Source organism: Octopus bimaculoides, chromosome 13, assembly GCF_046866305.1.
Source record: "Octopus bimaculoides isolate indiv1 chromosome 13, ASM4686630v1, whole genome shotgun sequence".
Lineage (NCBI taxonomy): Eukaryota > Metazoa > Mollusca > Cephalopoda > Octopoda > Octopodidae > Octopus > Octopus bimaculoides.
The window spans coordinates 24588313-24614609 of NC_142940.1; positions in this window are offsets into that span (position 1 = coordinate 24588313).

Here is a 26297-nt window from a genome sequence, read left to right on the forward strand (position 1 = left end):
ATTTTATCTGTGCTAACATTTTCTACACGTCTGGTTTTTGTGTTTACCAGTTTATAAATGATGCACTTTTTGTTTTTCATTTCTATAATATCTTTTGGTATGTTTATTCTGACATCATCTCCTTCTTTCGTAAGAAGGGATTTTGTGTCTTTTATTTGTTTTTGTGTGAATGTCACTATTGTTCTTTTTTCCTTTAGAGCATTTGCGAAATTTGTTTTTGTTGTGCTGGCGGACATGTTCTTCTGGATATTTTTGTTTATGTTGGTGTATGTACTGCCTGGTTCAAAGGTGGTGGTAGTGGCAGCAGAGTTTGTTGAACAGGTGATGGTGTCATTGCTGACGGCCGATAACTTTACGTCCTTGTTGTTGGTGTTGTTGTTGTTGTTGTCGTTGTTGTTGTTGTTGTTGTTGTTGTCGTTGTTGGTGGTGGTGGTGATGATGGCGTCAGCAGCAATGGTGCTTACGTCAGAGACATTTGTGACGGTTTTTACGCATGGTTTTGTAACCTTGGTTACAGTTTTGTTTTTGTTGTTGGTGTTGGTGGTGGTGGTGGTGGTGGTGGTGGTGGTGGTGGTGGTGGGAGGGCTGTTAGTAGCTGTAATCACCGTCTTTGTGACGTTTACAGCAACTGCGTTCCTGTCACTGTGTGAGCACGCGCTATTCTGTTCTTTTTTCTCTTCTGGCATCTGAATCCTCGGGAAATGCTTGTCAAAAGAACAAGACAAGCGTTCCAAAATTATGTTTCTCGACATTTTTCAAATGTCAAGAAGGAAATTTTTGTATTTTGCTAGGGCCGAAACTGCCCCTGGGGGCCAATTCCTGCCCTTGAAAATACACACAAATGAAGCCTAGGTGCTTCGCAACAAAATTATTTAAAAATTCCAACAAAATGTGGACAGTAAAAGGTCAAATAAAAGTTTACCTTCGCAGCCGATGTGGCAGCACGTCCGTGAGAAGAGATAGATAGATACATTTCTTTTATTAGCCACACAGGGCTCAACGAAGATGGGACAAATACAATGTAGAGCTTTTCTTTTTGGGAGGGGGAAGGAAAAAAAAAAAAAAAAAAAAAATTGGTGGTGTCGATCAAAAGGGATCGTAGGAAGGGAAAAAGGGGCAGTTCGATCAAAAGGGATCGAAAAAAAAAGAAAAGGAAAGGCCGATCAATAGGGATCGTGTATCACACAGTAATGTTCTCGTGTAAAAAGAGGGGAGGACAGTTTAGGTTTAGCCGTGGAAGGAAAAGCCTACGGAAAAGACCACGGTAACCTTGGTCAATATTCTCATTGAAGAAACTATAACAGTAAGTGACTCTCTTTTGCCTTTTTGTTTTATTTTTTTTTCTTGTTCATAGGGTTATGCTCAAGATGGCTCCGTCGTTCACACGTGCCATCCTTGCTACATTCACCCATCTTTTTTTGAAGCATTCACTAGACAAGACTTCCCTTTCTACTCTCAACTTCCTCTTCAGGTGATACTTGAAGAAGTTGATGAGAGATTGCCCAGAGAGGAAAGTCTTTGTCTCTAGACCTTTCAGACGCGTCCACCATACACATTCTTTCGCCATAGCCACAAGTACGATGAAAATAGCTCTTCCTTCCCGTTTAAAGGAAGGAGGCGCGACAATATTCACGATAGACTCGGCTGATAGACCGACTCGTCCCACACGCGATAGCAGTTGTTCGACGTAAGCCCACAGCTCGGAAATGGTGGGACACTGTACGAGTGCGTGCAGAACGGTTTCGTCGCTCTGCCGGCATCTCGGACAGGTCGGCCCCGTGTTTCTCGAGCCATGCCTGTAGAGCTTATCCCGAACGGGTAGTGCTTCTCGATAGCACTGCCAGGCCAGGGATCTCTGGAAGTTGTCCATAGGTCCCGGCCCGAAGGTCGTCTTAAACAGGCGGGTCAGGTATTCCTCGTCGACGCCCAGGTTCGCCCCGAGATCGTCGTCGTACCTTCCCTCCACTAATCCACTATAGAATGCGTTAGTTGTGATGCAGTCGCTCAAGGTTGACCCGGGTTGTTGGAGTTGCCGAAGAGCAGCGCGACACTCGCGGTGCCATTCGCCCTTCCTCGGCCTCTTCTTGATCCATGACTGCAGTTCGGTCATGGAGACGAGCTGCGGGAAAGCGCGCCGCACAAACGGCGACCACACCTGTTCACCGCTGTCTACGTAGAGCCGGAGATGTCGCAGTCTCAGCGCGTGTCTGCGCATCATCAACCACGGCATGCCCAGTCCTCCTTTTAACGGGTGTTGGCAGCAAACGGATCGCCTAACCATCGGAACGCTTCCTTTCCACAAGAAGCGGAAGAGGATGCGCTCCAGTTTGGTGATGGTAGGGTCGGGACAAGGAACGACGGTCAGGCGGTAGTAGATGACGGACGCGATGTACGTGTTCGCCACCTCCGCCCGACCTTTCAGGGAAAGCTTCCTCTCGGCCCATTGCCGGGCTAGAGTGGCCACCCTTCTCGTTATCTCGTCCCAGTTCTTCTCCGTTTGGAGGTCTGGACCAAACCAGACCCCGAGCATCTCAACCGGACCGTCAGTCCAACGTCCCACGACGGAGGCGCTACTTGACGGCATGGGGTTGCTTCTCCAGGTGCCGAGCCGCAAGCCCACTGACTTATCCCGGTTGATTTTCGCTCCCGTTACCGCTTCGTATTCTCTCAGTGTCTCGCCGACAAGCTCGATGTGCTTTTGGCTAGACACTATGACGGTGACGTCGTCCGCGTATGACGACACGCTCGTCCCGCATCCCAACTCTCGCGGGATGCCCCTCAGCGTCGCCAGCTTCCGCAGTAGTGGCTCGAGAGTCAACACGTACAGAAGCGATGAGAGGGGGCATCCCTGACGGACCGAACGTGCAATGTCGAAGGGTCTTGATAGATGCCCATTGACGCGAACTACCGAACGGATCCCTCCGTACAAGGCAGCAATCCAGCCGCGGAAAATGGGACCGAAGCCGGCTGCTATGAGGACAGCCTCCAAGTATTGATGGTCTACCCTATCGAAAGCTTTCGATTGATCTAAATTGATCAGGGCCCCACCCATGCCAGGTTCCTTAACTACCCTCTCTATGATGTAGCGCATCAGATGGAGGTTGTCATGGATGCTCCTGCCCGGCACCGCGCACGTTTGCGCCTTGCCGATCAGTTTCTCGATGACAAGCGCCAACCGCTTGGCTAACACCTTGGCCAAAATTTTCAAGTCTGCATTGAGCAGAGTGATGGGCCTAAAGTTATCTATGACGTCCCCCTTGTTTGGATCTTTCTTCAGCAGCGTTACGGCTCCTCGACTCACAAAACCGGGAATGCTCCCGTTTTGCTGCCAGTTGCAGTACACGGCCGCCAAGACGTCTCCAAACAAGTCTGGCTTACAGTTGTAAAGCTCGTAGGGCAGACCATCCAAACCCGGAGATTTGTCCCTCGAGCATCCCGCCATCGCGTCCCTCACTTCCGCCGCCGTGATGGCACCTTCGCAGCACTCCGCCTCTCTTGCCGAGAGTCGTGGCAGGCTGTGCAGGTAGGCACTGAAGTCCACCCTGCGTTCTCGCTCGCCATTCGTCCCAAACAGTCGAGCAAAGTGCCGCTGAAAGGCCTCACACATTTTGCTTGGCTCGAGCAGTTCGCGCCCCTGTTCGTCCACCAGAGACCGAATGGTGGCTTTGTTGCCCTGTTGCGCCTCCGCCACCCGGGCCTCTCGTGCGGCTCCAACACCTTCGTTTCTTAGAGCACGCATCCTAGCCCTGACAACGCACCCTTCGTGTTTGGCGTTGAAGTGTTGGTCAAGGGACAACCTCGCCGCCAAAACGTCGGATGCGATGCCACTTCTAATTGCCTCTTCTAGCTTCTTAACTAGTTCACCCTCTACTCTGTTTCTGTCTATGGCTAGTGCTTTGCTATACCTAACCGCTTCTGCTTTTATTGCTCTCTTGAGGGCAAACCACCATTTGTTATTGATGATGGCTCCTGTCAAAGCCCTCTTTACTAACGTGCTAATCCGGTCTCTGAAAACTGGTCTCGACGGGAAAGACGCGTTTAGTTTCCAGTAACCGGAGCCCTGCCTATGTGTCTTATCTAAGTCTAGCGTACACGTCACAAGTTTGTGATCCGTGTAGCTGACTATGTGAAATTGTGGACACCCTATGCTATCTCTATCTACTCTCCTACACAGTATTCTATCTAGATACGATCTCGACGACCCGATGCGGTTTGTCCATGTCCACATTGGCGCATTCGGGTAATCGAGTCGGTACCTGTCAGACAGTTGAAAGCGTCTGAGCAGGTCTTTGAGGCATTTGCATCCCCGTCTATTCCTATCTCTGCCCACATAGTCTAGATGCGTGTCCAAGGTAGCATTCCAATCCCCCACTAAAAGTAAAGGACGAGACGTTCCTAGGAATACTTCTAGACGTCGAAAGAAATCCGGCCTACCTGTTAAAGGTGGTGCGTATACTGATATGAGTCGAAAAGCACACCCATCGCTGCCATCGACATCCAGAACAACCAATCTACCCTCCGGGTCTATGAATACTGTCTTTACTTCGAGATTCAGACTCTTGCGAAAGAGTACCGCCGTGCCACTACCGCCCATTCTCGGCAGACAGGGAGAAAAATAAATGTTAAACTGTCTGCCAAACATGGACGATAGGGCCCGCGGATCATGGAGTCTGGTCTCGCTTATGGCTATGATTTCTAGTTTATGTGACTTTATGTCATTTAGGAGGTACCCTTGTTTCCAAGGGGACCCCAAGCCACGCGCATTTACACAACCAATCTTGAGCATCATTTTGATTTGAGTGTTAAAGTTTTATAAAGAGAGTCACTTACCGTTTGAGAGTTTTTGTGTCTCCTCCTTCGGGTTTTCTTCGAGGAGATCACTATATAGTTTTTTCGCCAGGTATTTTTGGCATTTGCCAACTGCCTTTGGAAAAATAGATTTTAGTGTGTGGTGCAGGGTTGGTGTTATGTGTAGTATTTTGATGTGTTCTGGCGGTGTTGTGTATGGGTGGTTGCTGGTTTTTATGTCTTCGTTTGTTATGTTTGTTTTTGTGTTGATGTATTCCATCAACTCTGAGTTTTTTGTGTTGATGGCAGTGAGCATTGTGTGTGTACTTGCTTTTGGGGTTTTGTTGCTTGTGTTGTAGTTGTGTGTGCTTGTGTTGGTGTCTGGAGTGTTTTCGGGAGTTGTGTATCTCCCTGCTTTGTTTGTGTTTGCTTTTCTTTTCTTGCTCCTCTTCCTCCTTCCTTTCTGGGCTATTTGCCATTCCTCATTACTTTCATCTTCCGACGAAGGTTCTGAGGAATCGGAAGGGGGTAGGGGCAAATTGTGAGCGTCTGTGTGTGCTTGTGTGAGTGGTTGTGTTGCTGTTTTTGTTGGTGCTGATGGCTTGTTATTTGTGTGAGGTGTGTGTGATGTGGGGGAGGGGGAAACAGTCTTGGAATTTTCTTTCTTTTCCCCTGCTTCCTCACTTGTTGTTTTTGCAGATGCTGTTGTCTTCTCAGTTGCCAGTGTTGCTTGTGTTTCTCTTGTTTTGATTGTTGATGGTGGTGTTGGTAGTAGGGTTTTTTTCCGGGTTTTGGTGGTTGCCCTTGTTGCTTTTTTTGGTTGGCGGCGGTTGGGCAACTGTCCTTGAGGTGTGCCTCGCTGCCGCATACATAACAACGTGGCCGCCTTCCTTCCACCACTACATATAACTTGTGGTCCTTTGCCAGTTGGATGTGTGTGGGGATCTTTTGGCACTCCTCTTCAGTGATGTGGAGGAGGACTTCGACTTTTTTTCCCCCTTCCCAGTTTTTCTCCTCTGCAGTAGCAATTTCTAATATATTTGCCTCCTCCATTTCGAGGCATATAGAACCTACTATCCACTGTGTTTCCACTTGTGAAGGGACATTCTTTACTGTCACCTTCGTCACTCTCTGTCCAAAATAACTCGGTATCATCACCAAGTCATCTGTGTGGAGAGAGAGTGTTGAAAATTCCTTCGCTAACTGTTCGCTCTTAAAGCGTACTAGGACCGTGGCAAATTTTCGTCCCCAAGTAACATGACTTTGAAAGGGCCATATCGGTTTGAGACAAATCTCAATTTTTTGGGTGGAGAAACTCTCCGGTCGCTTCGTTTTCTTGTTGATAAGTCTGTATGATATGTGCTTCTTGTTTGTATTTTCAATAATTGCTTTTGGTATGTGTATTTGTACAGTGTCACCTTCTTTCGTGAGAAGGGATTTTGTGTCATTGATTTGTTTTTGGGTGAATGTTAATATTGTTCTTTTTTCTTTCGTTGCATCGGCAAAATTTGTTTTTGTGATGCTGGCAGATATGTTGTTTGTGGCGTTTGTGGTGTTGTTTATCTTGTTCGTCTTGTAGTTGTTGATGGTGGTATTGACAGTGGTGTTGGTACTGCCAGGTTCAAAGGTGGTGGTAGTGGCGGCAGAGTTTGTCGAAGTAGTGGTGGTGTTGGTGTTGAAGGTCGGTGTCCTGTTGTTGTTGCTGTTGTTATTGTCACTGGTAGTAGCAGTGGTGAGGACAGTGGTCGTGTTAGCAAGGACATTTGTGTCGTTGTCGTTGTTGTTGCTGTTGTTGTTGTTGTCTTTGTCGTTGTTGTTGTTGTTGTCACTGGTGACGGTGGCAGGCAAGACTGCTGTAGCAGCAGAGTTTGTACACGTGATGGTGGTAGTGGTGGTGGTTGAGGCAGCAGCAGTTGACTCAGAATCATTGCTCTTCTTCATCACTTGTCTGCGTTCATGCGGAACGGCATTAAGTGTTTTCGCCTCTGGCATTAGGAGCGGGAAGTCGGCCTCGTTGAAAACCTTAGCCATATTCGTTTTAAAGAATATGGCTAGGAACGAGGAAGATATGTTTGAATTTTTGGAAATAAGGCTCTAAATAGAGCTATTTCCGTAAAAGGTCAAATAAAAGTTTACCTTCGCAGCCGATGTGGCAGCACGTCCGTGAGAAGAGATAGATAGATAGATAGATAGATAGATAGATAGATAGATAGATAGGTTTCTTTATTAGCCACACAGGGCTCAACACAGAGGGGACAAAATACAAATGTAGAGTTTTTCTTTTCGAGGGGGTCGAAAACAAAGCAGAAAAAAAACAAAAGTGGGGATAACGATGAAAAAAAACATCGCAAAACGTTTGGGGTATTTACAAAAAATACGAAATAATACAAAAAATTCCCAATAAATGGGGAGGTTATCCGTGGAAAGAAAAACCTACGAAAAGACCACGGTAACCTCGGTCTTTAGCGTCACAGTTTGTTAAATAAAATTTCTTTTATTTAAGCAAGAAACGTGAGTAACTCTCTGTTTACAAAATTTTAAAACGTTTTATAGAATCATGGTCAAGGTGGCTTCGTCATTTATACGTGCCATTCTTGCTACATGTATCCATCTTTTTTCGAAACATTTGCTAGACAACACTTGCCTCTCTACTCTCACCTTCCTTTTCAAGTGATACTTGAAAAAGTTGATGAGAGATTGAGCAGAGAGGAAAGTATTTGTCTCTAATCCTTTCAGACGCGTCCACCAGATGCATTCTTTGGCCATAGCCACAAGTACGATAAATACAGCTCTTCCTTCCCGTTTAAAGGAAGGAGGCGTGACGATATTGACGATAGACTCGGTTGATAAACCGACTCGTCCCACACGCGACAGCAGTCGTTCGACATAAGCCCACAGCTCCGAAATGGTTGGACACTGCACGAGTGCGTGCAGAACGGTTTCATCGCTCTGACCGCATCTCGGGCAGGTCGGCCCCGCATTTCGCGAGCCGTGTCTATAGAGCTTATCCCGAACGGGTAGCGCCTCTCGGTAACACTGCCAGGCCAGGGATCTCTGGAAGTTGTCCATAGGTCCCGGCCCGAATTTTTGTTTATGTTGGTGTATGTACTGCCTGGTTCAAAGGTGGTGGTAGTGGCAGCAGAGTTTGTTGAACAGGTGATGGTGTCATTGCTGACGGCCGATAACTTTACTTCCTTGTTGTTGCTGTTGTTGTTGTTGTTGTCGTTGTTGTTGTTGTTGTTGTTGTTGTTGTCGTTGGTGGTGGTGATGATGGTGTCAGCAGCAGTGGTGCTTACGTCAGAGACATTTGTGACGGTTTTTACGCATGGTTTTGTAACCTTGGTTACAGTTTTGTTTTTGTTGTTGGTGTTGGTGTTGGTGGTGGTGGTGGTGGTGGTGGTGGTGAGAGGGCTGTTAGTAGCTGTACTCACAGTCTTTGTGACGTTTACAGCAACTGCGTTCCTGTCACTGCATGAGCACGCGCTATTCTGTTCTTTTTTCTCTTCTGGCATCTGAAGCCTCGGGAAATGCTTGTCAAAAGAACAAGACAAGCGTTCCAAAATTATGTTTCTCGACATTTTTCAAATGTCAAGAAGGAAATTTTTGTATTTTGCTAGGGCCGAAACTGCCCCTGGGGGTCAATTCCTGCCCTTGAAAATACACACAAATGAAGCCTAGGTGCTTCGCAACAAAATTATTTTAAAATTCCAACAAAATGTGGACAGTAAAAGGTCAAATAAACGTTTACCTTCGCAGCCGATGTGACAGCACGTCCGTGAGAAGAGATAGATAGATAGATAGATAGATAGATAGATAGATAGATAGATAGATATATAGATAGATTATAAGGAAGCTTGTGACTATACTTGTTTCTTTATTGCCCACAGGGGTTTAAACATAGAAAGGACAATCAAAGGGATTAAGTCGATTACATCAACCCCAGTGCGTAATTTGTACTTATTTAATCGACTCCGAAAGGATGAAAGGTAAAGTCGACCTCGGCGGAATTTGAACTCAGAACGTAACGGCAGACGAAATACCGTTAAGCCTGTGACTATATTAGACACTCCTTGATAAGTGAATGTTAAGGTTTATTCAGTATTGCAGATGGCATAAAAGATTTTATTAACTAGAATATGAAGAAATGGAAAGTAAATCTTTACTCAGATGATACAGCCTTAGCAAGAGTTAATACCAAGAGAGGAAACATCTCGTTATCCCCTTTAATATTTGTGCTATGTTTAATAGTTGTCTTACTATTAAGAAAAGCAAAATCAGAGTATCAGTTTAGAGATAGTAAAGGAAAAATTAATAATTTTCTATACAATGATGATCTGGAGATTTCTGTAAGAATAAAAAATAAAGCTAAGTGTGCCATATTAATCATAAAAAGGAAAAGCAGTGAAAGCACTCAGTTACTAAATGCCCAGAGGTTAAAATCTCTGAAAGAAAGAGAGAACGTTATAAGTAGCCAGAAGTATAAAAATCTGAGACAGTAATCACTATACAAATGAAAGATACTATTGAAGAGTATATCAGACGGGTGGGAGGGTTGATGAAGTCAGAGCTAAATGGTCTGAACCTTGTGATAGCTGTAAATACTTGAGCAGTCCCGTTACTTAGATATTCATCAGCTTTTGTATATTGGACAAAATCTGAATCAGCAAATCTAAACAGAAGAATTAGGAAAGAATTCAATATGAATGGAGGACTCCATCCTAGAACAGAAGCAGCATAACTGTAGTTACTTAGATACAAAGGTGGTAGAGGTTAAATATCAGTAGAATTTTGTGTGAAGTTAGAGAAAATATAGTCGCCTATGTAGATAGTGATGAAGAAAGTGTTTTTTAAAAGCTGCTAGAGTAACAGATAGGGAAACAGATAGTTGAAAACCAGAAAAAAGAGGGAATATTAGCTGACTGGCAAGGGGAAGCCTTGCATGGTAGATTTTGAAAGATTGTTGCAAAAAATAGTAATAGTGAGATATGGTTGTGATTGCAGAAAGTACTGAAAAGGGGGATAGAAATCTTGTTAATAACAACATAATATCAGACATTGAGGATTAATTGTAAAAAAAAGATAAGACTGAGGAAAATGACATAGATAATGAATGTAGGTTATATAAATCAGAAGAAAACAGTACTATTATAATTAATGAATGTAGTATACTCGTACAGACAGAATACAAGGAAGGACATGATAACCAATAGGAGAAAAATCCACTAGAAGTTATGTAGAAAACTAGGATTTGATCATACTGTTAAATGGTATAAACATGAACCAAGTGCTCGAAAGTAAGAAATATAGGAAATTGTGAGATTTTAACATTCACACTGTTTCAGTAGTAGTAGACAAAGAGAACAGAAAATGCCAGATATTTGACTTTACAATCCCAAATGAAGAGAAAATGAATATGATATGTATACAGAAAATAGCAAAGTGCCAGGATCTAGCCATTGTGTTAAAGAGACTATGTAAAGTGATCGTAATATGAATTCTTTTAGTTAAGGGTGCATTAGGAAGGATCCCTATAGATTTGAACATATGGATAGAGAAGATATGCATAAAACCTGTAAAGGAGCACTCCGATGGTTACGACGACAAGGGCCCCAGCTGATACGTGTACCCCTAACGTAGTTCTCAGGGGGACTCAGCGTGACACATAGCGTGACAAGGCCGGCCCTTTGAAATAGAGGTACTACTCATTTTTGTCAGCTGAGTGGACTGGAGCAACGTGAAATAAAGTGTCTTGCTCAAGGACACAACGCGTCGCCGGGGATCGAACTCACGACCTTACGATCGTAAGCCGGATGCCCTAACCATTGAGCCACGCGCCTTCACTGCATAAAACCTAGTTAAGTGAAGATCCAGAAAACAGATTTATTGGGACAGTTACGATACTTAACAATGTTCTTGGCATCTAAGGTTAATTTCATCGGATGTGAGGAATCTTTTCCAACAGTTTAATCTCTTTTGCATAAATAAAATAATAATGATGATGATGATGATATAATAATAATAATGATCATCATCATCATCATCGTTTTAATGATCATCATCGTTTTCATCATCATCATCATCGTTTTCATGATCATCATCGTTTTCAGCATCATCATGACCTTGATAAAATTTATTTTATACAAAAACAACACTTTCAAAATTCTCCATATTTCATTGGAGTTTCATATTGATCCAGTACATAGAGAACGATCGATATATTGTTGAGTGGCTTGAAATCAATCACCTAGAGCATACAAATACCCACATATGAATGTTTGTATGAATACCGATATATATATATGTGTGTGTGTGTGTGTATGTGTGTGTGTGTGTGTGTGTGTGTGTGTGTGTGTATATATGATATATATTATATATGTATGTTTATATATATATACATATATATATATATATATATATATATATATATATATATATATATATATATATATATATATATATATACATGAATCCTTATATGTAAACAGGTAAATGCGTATATGGATAATGTGCTTGTATATATTTATGAAGACATGGTTTTATACATGTATTCACATATGTATATGCATATATTCACATATATTTATGTACGTATTCATGCATTAATATGTATGTATATATATATATATATACACACACATATATATATATATATATACATATATATATATATATATACATATACATATATATATATATATATATATATATATATATATATATATATATATATATACATTTATATATATATATATATATATATATATATATATATATATATATATATATATATATATATATATATATATATATATATATATATATATATATATATATATACAGGCACAGACAGATGGACAGGTAGAGGAATAGAGAGGGAGAGAGAGAGAGGGATAAAGAGAAAGAGAAAGAGAAAGAGAAAGAGAAAGAGAAAGACGGATGAATAGGGAGAATGAGAGTGAGACAATTAATGATATATATTTATGAAAATATTTGTGTGTACTCATTTTATCCTGCTGCATTATTATATATATATTTGTGTATGTGTGTGTGTGTATTTGTGTCTCAACGTGTGTATATATATAAATATATATGTGCATATATATATATATATATATATATATATATATATATGCATACGTAAATAAAAATATGCGAAATGTATGTATGTATGAACCTATATATGTATATATATGTATATATATGTATATATATGTATATATATGTATATATATATGTGTGTGTATGTGTGTGTGTGTGTGTGTGTGTGTGTGTGTGTGTACATGCGAGTGCATATGATTGTCCATGAATGTTTCTGTGTAGGTGGGAACGACATGTATTGAATGAAAGAAAGAGAGGAAGGTGGGTCGTAAATGAACGAGAGGGAAACTGCGAGAGAGAAGGTGAACGCAGAAAGCTTTTGAGACGTGTATTTTTATTGTATCATTTTGCAGTGTTTCGTTTAGTTTCCTTTTCTTCTTCGATATTTCTCGCTATAATTTTATTACTGCTATAAATAAGAGAAATCGACTTTCTCTGTTACTGAAAACTATTGTTGTTTGCAATTCATACTATACTGGCAGAACATTCTAGCAGAAATTAATTGCTCCAGTGTTTATGATTTACAGTGTTGTGTTCGTATTTTTTTCTTTTCTTCATCCTCAGTGGTGACTTCACCATAATAGTTAGATCGAATATATTCAGTTTAAAGCTAAGACTGTTGCATTGAAGCCTATCTGAGATGGCTGTATGATGGTAATATTATTCCTGTAGGAAAATATTGCTATGAATTCACGTCAGTATGAGTACCGCATTTCAAAATATATATATATATATATATATATATATATATATATATATATATATATATATATATATATATATATATATATATGTATGTGTGTGTGTGTGTGTGTGAGTGTGTGTATATGTATATATATATGTTTGTTTGTATATATGTATGTATATATGTATGCATATATACCTCGTAAAACATTCCATTTTCAACATATATATATATATGCTTATATATATATATATATATATATATATATATATATATATATATATATATATATATACGCACACAAGCATCTATATACATACATATATATATATATATATATATATATATATATGTATATATATATATATATATATATATATATATATATATATATATATATAGACACATATACATATACATATATATATATATATATATATAGATACTGACATGCATGTATATGTGTGTAGGTGTGTTTGGGTGTCTTCAACAATGTTTCGTTATGTAATGATTCTTTAAATCTCAACATTAATTACCAGCACTTTAAAACATCCCTTTCCCTAAATATGCTTGCTTTACTAAGGTGAAAATAAAGTGGAAAATAACTATTTACATGTTACACATGTGCGTTATTTGATCTATTTAATTACATGCTTGGTCTCATATTGTATTGCACTTATATTTCGCTATAATGTCCGATTACTCTAATATGCTTCTTGGTTAACACCACATTGGGTCTTTTCGGCGGAAATTATTATCTTCCAACACTGGGACCAGATGTTTCTGTAGCATTTTGACATCATCAGCATCAGTCTCATTATTCTAATAGAAAATCTAATATTACTGGCATTGCTTCTCCTCAGTGACTAAGTGATAAATCAAAAATATTCCTGAAAGAATACTGCCTTTTTTTATTCAGGTGACTTACGATTACTAAGTTTCTGTCATAAACTATAACTAAGTATCGACAAGCTCCGCTTAAACGTCTAGGAATAGATACCAGACCTGATTAGAATGATTTCATGACATACACATACTTCAATTAACGTAGATAGTAAGTTAGTATTACAGAAGGAAGTAAACTACCACTTATACAAGCAGGCAGCATGAGTCATAGAAGTTCAGACATTAGATATAGGTAAACCAAACTCACTTCATCTCTTCCTTTATCTGTCTGTCCCTAATCTCCATCTTTCTTCTCTCTTCCATTTCTACTGTGCCCCTCTATGAAGGTCTCATGCAGTTCTGCATGTGATCTTCACACAATAATAACATATTTAATTTTTAAAATGCCCTCCACTCATTTTCTGCAGATTAGCAATCTCATATGAATAGAGAGGAATAGCAGGGAAGGGTATATTTTGTTGAGCTTACCACTAAAACATTGTCTAATCATGGTACCTTTCTGTTAAGACTGATATAAATGGATATCATTCCACCAATTTCTCCTAGGTGTGCTATGTTAAGACGATAAACAGGTTAAAATTGCTCGTAGCTGGAACGCTTTCGTTTTTCACCGTTGAGAAGAATTTCAGCCAGGACCAAAAGGTAAGCTGAATGAGGTTCTAATGGTCATGCATACTAAATTCTCAGCAACTGTGATGATTCTAGGAGTCGTCAGCAATGAAGGAGATATCACGCCTCCTCAATTTCGTCACAGGGCTTAAAATTCAATGCCGCTGTCAACACGCAAGTATTGGAGAAGCTTGTTAGGCTCTGGACACATACAGCATGTAACAAGAGACAGTACGTCTTCCAACAAGATTCTACGCTGTCTCACAAGGCCGGGACAAGCGTTGATATGTGCCAACCGCCATGATTAGTTCCTCCCAGACAAATAGCCCCTATCTTACTAGACCTAAATCCACTGGTTTATTACATACGGGGTGTAGTTAAGGGAGAGGTCAATCAAAACTTCCATAGTACTATACAATTTCTCAAGTCTGCCATAACCAGCTTTATCTCAAAAATTGATAAAGGTCATCCGGCCAGTTATTGAAGCAGCCATTGATGAGTTTAAGTCAAGGATTCTCAAGATTATTTGTACCAATTTGTTTTCAAATACAGTTTTTCTTTGATGAGCTATTCGTCTTTTTCTAAATTTATAAAGATTCCCTAAAAAAACTAATGAACTTTGTATGTGCGTACAGCAATGTAATTACACACATACTGCTGGTGATTTCATTTCTTTCTTCGGGCTTTTCGTTTTCTTCTTTCTGACGAAGAGCTATGCGCGAAACATCAAACTCTCTCTTTCACCGACCGTCAAGGTAATAAATTTCTTGTGCACATCATCTGGTCCGTTTATTTTATTCTTTTATAGAGAGAGGGGGGAAAGATTGAGAGAAAGAGAAACACGAGACAAAGATAGAAAGGTAGATAAATAAATACAAAGACACACAGACAGATTTAGTTAACTTAGGCCAAATTTTTTCCACGTTAATCACATATCACGTTCCCGCAAAGATTTTCAGCTAATTTGCAAAGCAATATTATTTTCAGTTATTAATAGTGCATGGTATCTGATGGAGGAAATGTTAGTTGTCATTTCTAGGAACTCATTTACCACGTAGACAACCACTTAGATGGTGCTTTGCTCAGTCAGCCTTTATCGAGTATAGCTATGACACATTTCGTGCGTGAGTATAATGTAGTTTTGAATATTAATGCCTGAAATCTGTGGTTTATCTTTTATGAATGCTATGTTTATAGTTTGAGAAAATTCCAGTGATCACTTAGAAGATCGTGGCTTTTTTAATTTTTATAAACAGTTAAATGTAAAAAAACATACGATTGAAGTTATTATATCACAATTCATCTAGTTCGATGTAAAAGTGAAGCGATTACAAAACATTTCCTTCCTTTTGTTTCTATACTCTTTTACGTAAATCTTACCTGCGGCTCCTCTTGTTTTCAACTTCTCTCACTTCCACTTTTCAAAATGTTATTAAAATTTCAACAAGTTCGTAGAACAAAACTTAATGGTCAATTTAAGGCCAAGAAATCAGAAAAGAGCAGTAACATTTGTATGCAAATTTTTCAGATAAATATGCAACATAATGTAAAGATTAGTTGTGATAAATACAGCGAGAGACACAGTTATAAACATTGTATAATTCTTGTTTTTACGTATAATAGTGAGCCAGTCATTTGTGCGCATGTGTAGCGATATGTATGCGTGCATAATGGGTGTGTGTGTATGGGCGTGATTATACCTTGGTTCTGAAGTAAGTCGAAGTATGTTGTTGGTTTAGCCTATGCAACACAAGTTTTGTTTAAAAAATAATTCTATTAAGGTACCGACTACCGAATTTTGCTTTTGAACTGTTGAAAGTTTTTGTGTTTGTGTGTTGTGTTTCTGTGTGTGCGTGTGTGCATGTATGTATGTGCGTATGTGTATATATACATACATATATATATATATATATATATGTGTGTGTGTGTATCTGTGTATGTGTGTGTGCGTGTGTGGGAGTCTGTGTGTTATGTGTATGCACGTATTTCTCGCACTTCTGTCACTCACTTACAAAAATACTCCTACAGCATGCTTTTGTGGCACTGACAAGCTCACAGAAATATAACGAAGCGCTTTGACTCTCCAAAGGAACAGAAAATATAGGAATTTCTGGCTGTTCACACATTGCTAAAATGCCCTTTCCATGAAATAATTACTTCAAATTTAGTACGGTTTCAGATCAAATGCAAAGCAAAATACCACTCTAAAATAAATATTTCTACTCATAATTGATCAAATTCTGCATAACTTTCTGCTTAAAGTTAAATCAATGAAAAGTTGACAAACCTATTGTTTACCAAAATAAAAAAGTATTCTTTTCAAACCGGATGAAAGTATTGATTTCAAGTAAATCTAATACCATTGTTATTTTCTTATACTCGGTATTATCTTGGTCAATTCACAAAAAGAACAATATCGATCTTACAAATATCGGCTTTCTTTGTCTATGGCACAGGTTATTCAAATGTGTATTGTAAGCATTCCAGCGTTATTTTCTTGCTTGTTCTAGTTGATCCTGAATACATAACTACGATACTGAGTGCGTAAATAGGAATCAAAGATATTTCAATAAGTTTTCATGCTGTTTATATCGCTTTTGTTATTTGTTTTATTTTTTTTCACATCTATATACTACCATTCGTTATCAAGTACTAAATTGAACCATATATGTGTGTGTGCATGCGTCTATCACCTATCTATCTATTTATCTGTCTATCTATCTATTTATCTGCCTGTCTCTCTCTCACTATATATATACATTGACGCACAAATACGTAAATTGCATTATATTTTCATATTCCTAGAATGAAAAATAAACGCAGTAATATATATATATATATATATATATATATATATATATATATATATATATATATATATATATATATATATATATATATAAATTTATATATATATATATGCACACACACGTACGCATATACATACATACATAAACACACCTACACATATATGCATACAAAGACATATATTTATACATACACACATATGTACGTGTGCGCGTATATATTTATAACCGATTAACTGGTACATTCAGCAAAGTGGCAGGGGAATTTATGGGCTACGTTAAAAACATTTATCTAAGTTCAGTTCTACAGTGATCTTGTACGAGTGATTCTATGCCGGAAATGCTCGAGAAATATAGCAATGGGAATGACATGACGACTGATGAAATGTTACTAAGAACTGATTTCCATTCCAAAAATATGCAATTTTTTTACCAATATACGTTTTTTTACACATATATTTCTAACATGTACTGCATGTATTTTAGTCAACTAAAAGGTTTGTAAATGATATCAGCACGGTATAAAACCATGCCTTGTATATTGAAAAATATTGTAGGAATGTATTTACCATTATGTCCTATCAACTGTAATTAATCACGTTTGTAGTTTCGGGTATCGAATATCTAGGAGTACTTTTCTTTATGTGTTCTCTTTTTCAGATGATAGGATACGACTTTCAGCGGAAAATTGTAACAGAGCAAGCGGTAAGCCGCAAGTTCTTTCAACCTTAGGAAACATCCTCAAATAACCCATCAAATTTGCACTTTCCCAGGATGGACTTGTAGATCTAAAACCAGAGGAGAATAGAGGAAAATCATATATTGTGACTTTATCTAGAAGTGGATCAACAACAGCTCAATGAGTCGAGATATTTTGTTTTCTATAGAAATGTAATCTTTGTGTCATATCTACTTGAAAAATGTCGTATGTATTTTACCGAATACATGTATTCATTTTTGAACTTGACCAATATGTAGCCTCCCGAAAAATTGAAGCTACAGAAATATCCTTATATTTGTGAAGTATAATTACAAATCAGCATATTAATCACTCAAATTTTACTTCTAATTCAGTACGAGGAAATATTGAATTTAAATGCAGCCATATGAGATGAAACTATCCAAACGAAGCACGATGCATATATATATATATATATATAGATAGATAGATAGATAGATAGATAGATAGATAGATAGATAGATAGATAGATAGATAGATAGATAGATAGATAGATAGATAGTTAGATCCAGCGGTAACACTGGTCGTCGTCGACTTACGCTCTATCCGACTTACGACCGATCGACTTTGCGACGATGGGGACGCCAGCTCCCGGCAGCAATAATATATAGTCCAGTTGAAATCTAATGGGTTAATTTCTTAGTAATTAACCCGTCTACAGATGACGCCAACTAGCAAACGCTTACCCTAGGTTTGGTTTTCGATCGCCACTGTGGTTATCCCAGGTGTTGGATGTATGACTTGTCGCGGAGACATCGAGGAAAGCTCTAGGCCAACCTGCTAGAAACTCCGAACAAATAACACTGTTGTCGTATAATACAGAATGTTGTGTGTGACTTGAGGATGTATCTTAAGAATCTAAAAATATGAAACTATAAAACACGGCTATGTAGGTTTATAGGCCGACTTACGACCAGTCAGTCAGAAACATTTGCGGTCTAAGTTGACGACGACCTGTATGTATATATGTATATATATATATATATATATATATATATATATATATATATATATATATATATATATATGTATGTATATATACATATATATATCCACCTTCATACACATAGAGAACAGGAACAAATACTGCGGGATGAATTTGGTCTGACTTTCAACTAAGTCAGTTCATCGACTTTCCTAAAAAATAAAACTGAACAAATTTTAAAATATGGAATTCATGTTTGTTGTATTCGTGTATATTTGATGTCCTTTCACTCCTTAAACTATATACCAGGTGATGCAGTAGCATATTTATTTTGCTGTGTATCTAAGTGTCAATCCATATTTTATTTGTATATGCCAATGTCATAGGTAACAGACTGAAAGATAGATTGATCGATATAATATATATATATATATATATATATATATATATATATATATATATATATATATATATATATATATATATCGGAATTTATAGGAGTTACTTTGCGGTAAGAAGCTTGCTTCCCACCTACATGTTTCCGGCTTCAATCTGCGTAGCACCTTGATAGAATGTTTTATGCTATAGCCTCGGGCCGACCAAGACCTTGTGAGTAAATTTGGCAGTTGGAAACTGAAAGAAGCCCATCGTATATATATATATATATATATATATATATATATATATATATATATATATATATATATATATATATATATATTTATATATATATATTTATATATATATATATATATATATATATATATATATATATATATATATATATATATATATATATATATATATATATATATATATATATATATATATATATATATAAGTTCAAAAAAAGGAAAAAGACAAAAAGCAACAACGTGAGGACGTGATAGAGATAGTGTTACTAGACGCTCGGGAGAGGAAAGAAAGAGAGTATGACGTTTCGAGCGGAGCTCTTCGTCGGAAACAGGGAAAGTTCAAAGAAGGGAAAAACGGAGGAAGAAAAAATCACCACCGATGTCCACGGGGTTACATTGTGGAAGGACCGGAAGGGGAAGTGGTGGAGGAAAAGTTCTTTCTAAGACAGGAGAGTGAAAGAGGGAGGTAAATGTGTGTGCGTGTGCGGTGTCTGTGTGTGTGTGTGTGTAATAACAGAACGTGTGTGTACGTATGTATGTGTGTGTGTGTGTGAGTGTGGTTTGGCTGTTTATCTGTTAGTGTGTGTGTGTGTGTTTGTGTGTGTTTGTGTGGGTGTGTGTGTGTTTGATGTAGCGGAAGGAATTAGTATCAGGAATACTTTGGGAGTGGTTGTGCACAATGGTCAGTAGAAAGTAGGCAGGCAGTTTTTTAGTATGTGTGTGTGCGTGTGTGTCTGTGTTGTGTGGGTGTGATTTCCTAGCAGTGTGTGCCTATATTTTTGTGTGCGTGTAGTTTGTGTGTGCGTGTGTGTATGTATATATATATATGTGTGTACGTGTATATATATATATATATATATATATATATATATACACGTACACACATATATATATACACATACACATACGCACACAAAAACTACAGGCACACACGCACACAAAATATATATATATATATATATATATATATATATGCAGACAGAGATAGATAATGTATGTACGTGTAGATAGATAGACAGACAGACAGACAGACAGACCGACAGCCAGGCAGATAGACAGACGGACAGACAGACAGGCAGACAGATAGATAGATAGATAGATAGATAGATAGATAGATAGATAGATAGATAGATGGATAGATAGATAGACTGATGGATATTTCTTGTGATTAATACACTTATAAAAAAGTATATATCTGTAGATGTGTATACAGATTTGTTGTCAAATGGACCGTAGTTTTGTTATTGTCAACATAATACAATAAACAAATACAATTTTAAATGGTTCAGTGAACTGATATGCAGCCAGATCCGATAAACTGATGCGCAAAGAAATGTACAGAAGACAAACTAATTATTTTCGAAATGAAGAGTGAATACTGCATATGCAGACATTGATGAATACAGTACATAGAGTGACGCTTGCTGTTTTTGCATCAAAATTGAGCGTGTGTAATTATATGAAAGAATTGAGGAAAGAGTTAAGTAATGTGAGTAAAATATTAATTAGATTTTTGAAATGTATTGAATAATAATACAATTTCAGCCGAAATTTATAATGTGAAATAGTGAATTAAATTCTAGAATGTTTCGATTTTGATGAATCATATATCATCGCCGGAAAATTCGAGTAAAATATAATTATGTATAAAACACATATTCATGAATATGTATACATATGTATATATATATATATATATATATATATATATATATATATATATATATATATATATATATATATATATATATATATATATATATATATATATATATATATATATATATATATATATATATATATTTATATATATATATGTATATATATATGTGTGTGTGTGTGTGTGTCTGTGAAAGAGGCAGAATGTGTGAGAGAGTGTATGCATGTGTGCACATGTTTTGCATGTGACTGTATGTGTGTAACTTTAATCTTTTCTCTGAGAAGCCATTCATTTCCGACCATAGAGAAGAAATATTGGAAAATGTCCAGTAAAATATCATTGCCTTCAGTAATACGATATAGGGTACCGTATGTTTCAGGGGGTGACGTACATCTGCATTTGCAGCATGAATCAACTAACACTTTGTGGTTACATTTTGATTTTTTGATAACAGTTAAACATTACCTCCATCCTTACTTTAAAATCCCGTTTTATATGGTATTTCTCTGTAGTGCACAATGACATTGATTTGCTACATTTATATAGGCCGTACTTGACCAGTTGAAACCAAAATGGTCAGCGAATTAGAGTTTCGGTTTCAATTTATTTGTACATAGAGATGCGACATTTCTATTTTCTTTGTTATATACGGTTAAAGAAACAAATTTTAAGTACAACTTCACTACACTCTAACTAAATTTACGTGTATTTTCTTGCTATTTGACTGCCAAATTTTGCTTTATACTAACTGCATTCATTAAACTTTCCCATTAAGTCACAAATTCATTCACTATGCAGTTTAATGCGAGTATATATCATGACTTATCATTTATAGTTTTACCAACTTATTTTAGATAGCTACAAATGACATTGACGCTATTTTTGTTAAACAGTGTATGATACTTCTGGCTGAGCTGGAGACGTTACTACTTTTAGCAATTTATATTATTGCTATTTACGTTCGATTCTACATACTGCACAAGAGTGAGTTAAGATAGATGATCTTCTTAATTGTTTCACTACTCTTAGAGTTTAGTATGCCTGTTACTAATTAATTATAACTGTTGATTTCTTTAAGCATATAAGAAAGTGTTTAAAGTATTCCTTTCAGTACATCGCTTTTTCACCCAGTTGTCTACACGGTTGACGTTTCCGTTTTTAAATCTTATGACTGAAGTTAACTATATTTGATCTGGAACCAAATCACAGCTTATATGCCGGCACATACGGTAAGTCCTTGGTAATAGTAGTATTACTAGCACACACATTCAAATCTATGCTCATACATAAGTTTCAGCAGTCTTTCAAGTGCTTAGAACTCTCCTGATAATCCTTGCTGTCCCTAAGATACAAACCTTCGGTAAAATTTCTATTGGGCATTCTATTTCAATCTCCTTCAGCTATTTGTCTATATCATGGCTTATTGTTCCCAGCACACCAATTATCATAGGCATGACCTTTACTGTTCACATCTATATCCGATTAAGGGTTCTGTTCTTGAATTTACAGTTTCAATAATATTTTTGGAATTCAGCTTTGTTCCTGCCCTTTACATTTTCAATTCAAACCCTCACAGAGTCAATATTTATGGTCGACGAAAACAGGAGTGTGTCTGATTTAATCGATTAAAATTCTTCACCTATTGCTGCCGAGCTTGTACCAAAATTTGAAATTATATTCGGTGGTTGCGTGTTAGTTTCTTTTTCCTTTTTTCTTTTTCCTTTTATTTTTCGGTGGTATGCTTTTCAGATTATTAACCCCTTTTTTAATTCGAAGAAATTTATTTACTTCTTTATGACACCATTACAGAATGGAGATATTTAATATTTTTTTTTGCTTCAACGAACTCCACTAAGTTTGCTTTGTCAAAGCAAATGTGCTTCATCTAAGGACCAACAAACGAAAGCACTTTCATGATGGCTCTGATTGTAAGTGGCATGAAGTCACTACAATGCTAATCTTCGATCTTGAACATACAGGGTTAATTGTAGGAACAAGATTCTAAGAAAAGGTGTGCGTATTTCCTACGGCACTTTGCTGAAATATTTGTAGCAGCCCGTGGTACATAAACAGTAGTGGTACTTTGACATTCTCTTAAAATCCTACCGTGGATCAGAATGATAGATACGGATTGAAGTGAAACGTAACTGAAATGTTGATATGATTGTACGGGAAACGTTTCTTGATTTAAGTAGAATAGATTTTAATTAATTAGATAAATTTTCAGTGTCCCCTATATTAGCCACCATATCGTCACTAAGCCTTGCTCTTTTGTGTTTTATTCATTTTCAGGCTACCCACTACTCAGTCTTGAAAACCCTTTGTCTTCTCATTTATGCTTTGCTAATGAGGTCTAATAACATCTAAACATTTCAAAATTTCCATCGTGATTCCAAATATACGACTCACACTCTTGCTTTCTATGTTTTATTTTTATTAATTTCAATGGCATGACTGTTTCATCTGTAGTTTTGGATAAGACTCATTTAATGAATTACAGTCATTTTTTTCTACATGCAATTTTAAGTAAATAATTTGACATTTTAAATTATTTATGTTAGACCCTACTTACTGTTAGTTGTTCATGCAACAAGTATTTCATGCTATTTTCCCATGTGATTTGTATTGATTTTAAATCTAAATTCAACGTGACCATTTGTTCAAAACATGGATCGATTGAAACCATACAGAAAAATATCTCTCTATTTCCTAATAAAAATGATCATCACTTTCGTTGTTTTGTTCTTTCTTTTGTAGTTCGATAAGCAATAGTGATCGCTGTAATATTAGTCATTTGAAGAAAATTCATTTCTTGCATCACTAATGGTTAAGAAAACGGCTAAGTCACAGTAAAAGTGTTTTTGTAGTGGCGCTTTTTAGAAATTTTTCGTGAAGTATGCTAGCGTTATTTCCCCCCAGCCTAGTCTCTTGGAAAAAAAATCCAGATTCTTGCACCATCCGTAGCTTGATATTCAGAAATGCCCCTTGTGTTAGTAGTGCTGGACTGAAATATGTGCGAATTCAAAAATAATCTAAAAATTTGATATAAACATGAAATAATAAAGAAGAAAATCACAAATGGCATACATATATTTATCACTTGACTATATTTGCCAAAGAAGAAAAGTACATAGTGTTTAAGTCAAATCTATATATATACAAAATATATTGGCAACGAATGAAATTTGTAGTAGCTTAATTTCATCTTTTAATTCCTTCAGTTCTATTACCACGCGGAGATGCATTCAAACACAGTTATCGAATCATCTCTGACGTACAAATAGGAATATGAAACCTTAATTTCCTATGTGTTGCGTGAGAGCTTAGGTTGCATTGATGTTAGAGTAGGGACAAAAATGACAAGTTATTACATGTTAATAAATAGGATATATATGACATTGAATATCGTTGAGGAAATTCATCTTGAAATAATGTTTCTGACTGGCATTATATTAAATATTTTATGTCACTTATCTGTAAAATTCAGTACATTGAAAATGTATTAGTGACATGTATAGAGACTACTTGGATTTTGTTTCCACTTGATTGAAGAAAGAATTATCAGATACTATTGATGTAGAAGCATGAGATGATGCTAATGTAAAAGCAGCTCATAGAAATGTAACTCATACACGCAAAAGGAGACACATATAAGGAAACATTTTATATCACTAAATTAAAAATTTATGTTATTAGAGAGACAAAGAAAGAGTCAAACCTGGCAAGTCACTGGTGTGTCTCCATGCAAACTGAAGAAGTAACAGATTGGATCACACTTCTGATGGTACGTTAAGAACTAGATTACTTAAGTATTGATAACCTGGAAAACCATTTATTAAGTAACTGGAAGTGAAAATGTCTATTGACTGTCGGATGCCACGAGAAGCGTGCGGTTCACCAATGGTTCTTGTGTTAGAATTGCGGGACTGAAATATGTACGAATTTAAAAACTGAAGACATAGATAAAAGCAGTATAGAAGATATACTGACTGAGCATACACCATGTAAGATCCATATTTCTACAACTCATCCTACTAACCTACTTTGCCTTCCATGAATCTACAATCTTCCCACTTTATAAGCCCCAAAACGTGAGGGACTAAGGAAAAACTTGGAAACCATCTCATTGATTTCTAAATTTGTCACAAAATCACAAAGATAGCGCAAATGCAAACTTTCGGCTTAAAAGGAAAGGATTTAAGTGCCTCAAAATATTCAGTCCAGTAACTATGAATACTACCTCGCTAGAAGTTTGAATAATATTTAATATTCTGACACGCATCACATGTTTGAAAAGCAAACACGGTAATTATATACTCTTCAGATAACTTACCAGCTAAACCCCTTTAAATGTATTGAGAGTTCAGCTTAGATGGCGTGGTTATGGTTTTCCTTACACTATAACTCAATTCGTCAATTTACTAGCTTCTCATTGAAAATTTTATCACTAACAAAATGTTTCTTTTCTTCTATACATATTTGTGTATTGTTCCTTTTATGGTCGCCTATTGTTTAAGCGTGAAATAATAGTAAATAACAATATTAATAAACTGTAAATCTTATTTTGAAGTTTCTTAAGTAGAGAGCGTAGAAAATTATAACTGAATTTTACGAGATTTTTAGTTGGTGCCAAGCCAAAACAATACACATTTATACACAAAACATGTATTGATTTAAAATCTTACTAATACATAAATATGAGACACGAGTAAATCATTAACAACGTATATAACCAGATATATGGGTACATGGAAAGTTATTTCAGAACTAGAACTACATTAACACTAACAAATTTTGGAACTTTTCAATTTTACCTAAGTAATTGCATAAAGCCAAATGCTGATTCGCCTTTTCTCATTTTCACAACATCAAATTACTACGCCGAAAAGAAATCTTGGAACAAAAATCAGTTATGTAATGCAGCTGTCATATATGGCACCTGGAGAGAGATTTTAGAGAGGTTATTAGTAGAAGCACGTGAGTGAGTTATAATTGATTAGGTAACTAGCATGTTATAATACATAAAATGCATAGATAGTAGATACTGCATACTTTTTCGAAAACATACCTTTTCAGAACATCATAACTAAAAGCATTCCATCCTTAATTGTTCAAATGAGTAATTGGAGAACTCGAAAACGTGAAACTTAATGTTGAATACGTACGCGTCTGCACATGAACACACATATACACACATACACACACATACATATATATGTGTGTGTGTGTGTGTGTGTGTTATTTTATGTGCTACTATTGTTTCATGTAGTGGAGACGCAATGGCCCAGTGGCTAGGGCAGTGGACTCGCAGTCGTGGGATCGTGGTTTCGATTCCCAGACCGAGCGTTGTGAGTGTTTATTGAGCGAAAACATCTAAAGCTCGACAAGGGTCCGGCAGGGGACGGTGGCGAACCCTGCTCTACTCTTTCACCACAACTTTCTCTC